This window comes from Phyllobates terribilis, unplaced genomic scaffold (genome assembly GCF_046119375.1).
Source record: "Phyllobates terribilis strain yellow unplaced genomic scaffold, ASM4611937v1 Scaffold_4967__1_contigs__length_55583, whole genome shotgun sequence".
Lineage (NCBI taxonomy): Eukaryota > Metazoa > Chordata > Amphibia > Anura > Dendrobatidae > Phyllobates > Phyllobates terribilis.
Window position 1 is genome coordinate 20,618 of NW_027367715.1, and position 6,315 is coordinate 26,932.

Here is a 6,315-nt window from a genome sequence, read left to right on the forward strand (position 1 = left end):
GTGTGCATAATGAATGCTACAAAAAAGATGTGCGTGGATTGGCAATCTACTTATGCCACTGCTCTATGGAGTCCTGAGGGGGACAAGTTTCAGCACCCGATGGAACCTAACTTGATTTCGTCCTGTTGGGTGGTTGATTCATATATCACTAGACACTTTGGAGTTCTACATCAAGCTAGGTGGTTTGGGCTTTCAGGACCTAAGAGCTTTCAGTACATCGTTATTAGCCAAGCAAGGTTGGAGACTAATGCAAAGGGGCAATTCTTTACTCAAGAGCATTCTTAAGGCCATACATTATCCGGATTGTGATTTTCTCTTGAAGCTTCAGTTGGCACTAGTCCAACTTATTCCTAGACGAGCATAATGTCTGCACAATCAATGCTACAAAAAAGGATGTGCGTGGAGGATTAGCCATGTGCAATCTACTTGTGCCACTACTCTATGGAGTCCTTAGTGGGACAAGTTTCGGCAACCGAGGTTTACCCACATCGTAATTAATTTTCTGCCCGGACGATGTTTCGACTGAACCGGGGGACTTAGGCACAAAAGGGTAGGTAAGAAGTTTAGATTTCAAGCTAGTCAAATAGGTCATTAACTCTAATTTAGGAGTTCGACAGATTATATGGCAATTCCTATGAATCAGAATCAGAATTGGATGAAGGAAGACTACCGAAGGAGAGAGATTCTCAATCAAATGGGATAAAAGAGATCGATGATTCTAAGAGATTTCCACTATGGAGTACCTAAAGAAAATGTCCAAATCCGAAGATGAGACTAATAGGTAGGTAGAGAGCCTTAAGCTGCTAAGTCTTCCTTCAAAAAGTTGTCCCGAGTGTCCACAGTGAGAAGATTTCATTCTTAAGGGGTGTCAAGCTCCCTTAAGTAAGATCTAACCTTTGTCACCTCCAAACTGGGAATAGAATAAGTAGCGGGATTATGATAAAGAGAAAGGAGTGTCATGAATAGAGACTTGATAAGTGGTTGAGGTTGGAACCAGTTCCACTAGAAGGAGGGTAGGTTAAAATAGTTAGTTAAAACCTTGTTAAGTTAGATGATGCTTAGCGGGGTAAAGCTAGTTATTTAGAGGTTTTGCAAACTTTTTTAATACAAAACCTATTAAAATATCTACTATTTTTTACAAAATACTTAATTTCACTAAAAGTCATGTACTATGGCTTTGAATATTATGAAAAATCTATTTAAGTATTAAAAATACAATTCTTTTCTTTTATTAATCTTAGAATATCATTCTTATATAAATGTTAAAAAAAAATTAATGCAAAAGTATTGAAATTTATACTTTTATGGAATACTTAATTTTGATAAAATTTGTGTACTACCCTTTAAAAATTATGAAGAATCAGTTACAAATAAAATATCCATTTTTTCTTATAAAAATGTCAAATTTCTACTTTTTCTCGATAAAACTAATGTATTACATATACTCTTTGAAATTTATGAATAATCCATTAAAATAGAATATTCAATATTTTCTTCTAGTAATCTTAAAATATATTCTTACATAAATGTCAAAATTTTATAATACATCAAATATCTACCTTTTTTTAAAAAAAATACGTAACTCAGTAAAACTCGTGTACTTTAAACACTTCGAAAATTATGAATAATCCATTAAAAACAAATCCATTTCTCTTCTCTTAATCTTAGAATATCATTCTTTCATAAATGTCAGTACTTTTAATAAAAAAGTTGTTGGATCGTGTATAATTCTTTCAAGTAGCGCTTAAGCTATAGCATAGCTTATGCGCTTAAATGCAGAAAGGAAGACTAAAACAATAAAACCTCGATAACACTTACAAGGATTTTTCCAAGGTGAGAACCCTAGACTTCTAGCAAGTCTGGGATGAAACTCACCACTACTCTTTATTGCTTAACGAGTTAATTTTACAAAGTTTAGAACAACACTCTATAGATCTCCTCTAGCATTAGTGTTTTCTCTCACTTTCTCTCAAAACTCTACTCCTAACCAACAGGCCCGTCTAATGGATCTAAGTGACCCGACTTTAAAAATTAGACGAGGCCTAATAGAACAACAATATAAGAGACAAAAAAGAGAAATATGTTATTTTTATTAATAAATACCAATATTCATTTAACCGCTTCAATAATATAGTAATAAAATAAACTAAACCACCCATACTATTTAAAAAGCAGTATCCTTCTAGCATTATTTGATACAAATTTGTCTACGAGCTCCTCAAATTTTATGTTTTCCAAAAGCTCGTTCTCAATTGCCAACATAGCTAAACCGTTGAGCCTTTCTTGTGTCATTGTGGATCGCAGATAGGACTTCAGCAACTTCAACTTAGAAAAACTTCTCTCTGCACTAGCAACAGTAATGGGAATGGTTAACAAGATTCTGTATACAATAGATGCATTAGGAAAGCAATCAATTTGTTTCAAAAAGTTCAAAATTTCAATAGGCTGCAAATCTCCTTCGGGCAAAAAATCTTGTAATAAATTAAGTTCAACATATAAATCAGTGCCATCAATATCGGACTGCTCATTGTTCCTAAGTACAGTTTCAATATGCATGCAACAAATCTTCATAGTTCTATCATCCAAAGAATACAACTTCTTAGAACTAAACAAGAAGCCAAAAATAGATTCAATGTCCTCATATTGTTGAATTAATCTACTAGTAAGTGAAGGAATTGCTTTATCCATAATATATAAGAAATAATTTATTCGAAATAAGTCCTCACTAGTTTTTTTTCCTGATTAGGTGCATCTGGAACCTCATCAAATTGCTTTTTCCTTCTAATTTCACGCCTTTGAGGAAAAACTGGATCAACATCCATTTTATTTGCAATTTCTTTTGCTTGCTCTAAGGCATTTTGTAAACCATATTCTCTGTATCTATTAAAAAAGGAGACTAGACCTTTTACTTTTTTAATAGCAATATCAATCAGCATATTCTTGGATTGAAAATCTTTACTAACATGATTGATAGCTTCCAATATTTCAAACCAAATAACTAAAGAGACGATAAACTCAAATTCACCAAGTTCATTTTGTGCCAACGATTTGGCTTCACTTCTTATTTTTGAATCATTATCTACATCAGCCACTTGAAGTAAAGCTTCTCTAACTTCAAATTTGGTATCTAATAGCTCTTACACTTTCAACACGACTCTCCAACGAGTCGAAGACAATGGTTTCAAAGTCAAGTCTTTTACATTGTTCGTCAAAATCTGCCATCTCTTATTAGAATTTGCAAAAATTGTATAAATTCGTTGAATAATTCCAAAAAAAATCTCTAGCCTTACCACATGAATTGGCCATGTCACATAATGTTAAATTAAGACTATGAGAAGCACAAGATGTATGAAATGCTCTAGGATTTATATCTAGTAATCTTCTTTGTACACCACTATGCTCTCCTTTCATGTTTGATCCATTATCATATGATTGCCCTCTAATATTATCAATATCAAGATCAAGAGAATTCAACTCAGATTTCAAAACATCAAATAGTCCTTGACCAGTAGTATCATTCACATCTAAAAACCCCCAAAAAGACTCTTCGATAGAGACAACATTTGAAGAGACATCCACATACCTTAAGATCATAGACATTTGTTCTTGATGACTTATATCAGGAGTACAATCAAGAATCACAGAAAAGTACTTAGCTTGTTTTATTTTTCTAATAATTTCATTTTTAATTGCCGAGGAGAGCAAAAGTACAATTTCATTTTGGATAGTATGACCAAGATAATGAAAATGAATCTCATCACTAGTAATACGACGAACATGCTCTTCCGTAATTGGATCAAACTCAGCCAACATTTCAATCAAGCCTAAAAAATTTCCATTACTACTTTGATACAATTTTCCATTACTACCACGAATGCAAGATTATGTTTAGCAAGGAATTTCACAATTGAAATAATTCTCACCAAGACTTTCTTCCAATGCTCTTTTTCTTTCTGAAGCTGACTTTGAACTACTTTATCAATTGTTTGATTCTTTTGGAGCCTCGTCCGCAAATCATACCAAGTAGCCATATTTCTAACATGCTCTAAACTTGTTTCATGCTCTTTAAGCCTAATGCTAAGGTGTGACCAATCACTAAAACCCTCATTTGACAATTGACCTCTTTTATTCATTTTTTCTGAAAATTTTACAGCAAAAGCAAAATAACCTATCAAGCTCTTTTGAATACACATGCCAATCTCTGTCACTTTTTTCACGATTCGGTAAAACTCTAGTGTAGCAAGTTGCCGAAAATCTTTGGAATACTTATCTTTAGGACCTTTTTGAACTAAACTTCTTTTTGGACCCTCGACAACAAGAATATCAAGCATTTTAGAATCAAGAGAATCCCAAATTCTAGGTCAAAGATATCAACTCTAGGTAAACAACCATCCAAATCATCACTATTTTGCAAACTAGGCACATTAGGTAAACTAGTGTCTAGATTATCAACTTGATTGAAATTAGCATCATCATTAACACAATCAACATCAGCATCTAGTTCATCATTAGATTTAGTGTTATGAAGATTAGTGTGAATTTCATCATTCAAATTAAGATCATTAAAATCAACATTCACTTCAGAATTAACTTCCTTGGTAAAAAAATTATCTAGTGCTCCTTTTTGAGATTGAATTAAGTCCATAACTCTCTGTATTTTTTTTAGCTTAGAACTTCCGGAATCATATTTTCTATTTGAAGACATAGCTAAAATAAAACAAAATTTAAGCTTGACAAAGATGAAGGAAGGAGCAACACAACCTGAGAAATTCTTCAAATTCCAGAATTATTGAACTTCTTCAAGAATTATTCATCTTCTCTTGTTCATTATTTCAGAACCAGTTAACCTGCTTATACATATAAAATAAAGACATTTAGCAATTGGGACATGAGATTAAATTTTTTTAAATATAGCTATGAAGGAGAAATTCACCAGGGGCAAAATTGAAGCAAAAATTCAGCAGGGCTTCAATTAGTCAAAATTCAGCAGGGCTTCAATTAGTCAAAATTCAGCAGGGCCTGCTGCGTTGCACAGTTGAAGACCATTTGAAGACAGAATTGAAGCCAAAATTGAAGCCAAAATTCAGCAGGGTCTTCAATTGGTCAAAATTCAGCAGGGCCGTTGCACACTTGCAGCAAATTGAAGCCCAAATTCACCAGCCACCAGTAACTTGAAGCCAAAATTCACGTACTGAAAATGAAAGATGGCACAGTCACAGAGTTGCACAACTTGAATCCAAAACTGGATTCCAATGACAGATTTCCAATTGAAAACAAATGGAAGTGCTGCTTGCTTGACAATGTGCTAAAAACAAATTGAAGACCAATTTTTTATAGTTCACCCAATTGAAATAAACAGATTAAAATTTGACACAATGCTGATTTGGATGAAAAAATCAAAGACTAAAGATGAGGGAGCAAGAAAATTACAAGTGTGTTTGCATTTTGCTGCTGTATAGTTCTCGTTTATATAGGGGAAGAATGAAAGACGAATTATTGAAGGAGGAGGCCAGAAGATGAAGCATCTCAAGAGTTGGTCCAATCCCATGGAAGAATCCTTAATGACAATCTTGAAATTTGAAGAAGAAGAGCTACGTTGGAAGAAAAAGAGTTGCGTTGGGAGGAGAAGACAATTAAGAGGATAAAAAGAATTTTAACTAACCCTAATAGTATAATAGAAATATGGGGCCCTAATTAATTTGGGGCCCTGTTCTGATGGGCCGAATGGAACAGGCTCATCAACGGCCCTGCTAAACAGCAAAACTACCTTTCTCAACTCTTACAAGCGAATACTCTCTCAAGCTAGTGATCTCTATGTATGTATGATGTGTGAGATCTCCATATTACAAACGTTATTCATAAGCTATATATAGCACTGCATAGCTAACTCTAATTAAGCATAGCTTATCCTCCAAGAAACACGTTAGGTCAGCAATCCGTGCGCTTGCGCTTCTTCACAATGGTGATCCATGTGCTCGTGTTTCTTCGCTTGAAGATCCCGCTGTCCACGTCAATGATCTGTGCGCTTGTGTTTCTCCATGTTAGCGATTCCCGAATATCCACCTTCCAAAAGTAGAATACTCTAACAAACTCCAGTTTTCTTCTTCTCTCTTTAGCTCTAGTGATACCGACCTTCTTTCCATGAGCAAACCCTTCGCACGCTTCAACGAACCACTGGAATCCTTCCATGTGCTTGACAATGAACTCTAGATCAACTTCATTTGCTTCACTTCAATTATTTTGCAGCTCGACTCTCTCGCTGCGCAACACGACCTTCGCGCTAATTTATTTTAGTCTTGGCGAGACTCATATTTC

General features: G+C 34.3%; 1 pseudogene; it reads right to left on the bottom strand.

Annotated features, from left to right (window-relative positions):
- Positions 1-1,302: 1,302 nt before the first annotated feature.
- Positions 1,303-4,705, bottom strand: LOC141249666 (zinc finger MYM-type protein 1-like; annotated as a pseudogene).
- Between the last annotated feature and the right edge of the window lie 1,610 nt (positions 4,706-6,315).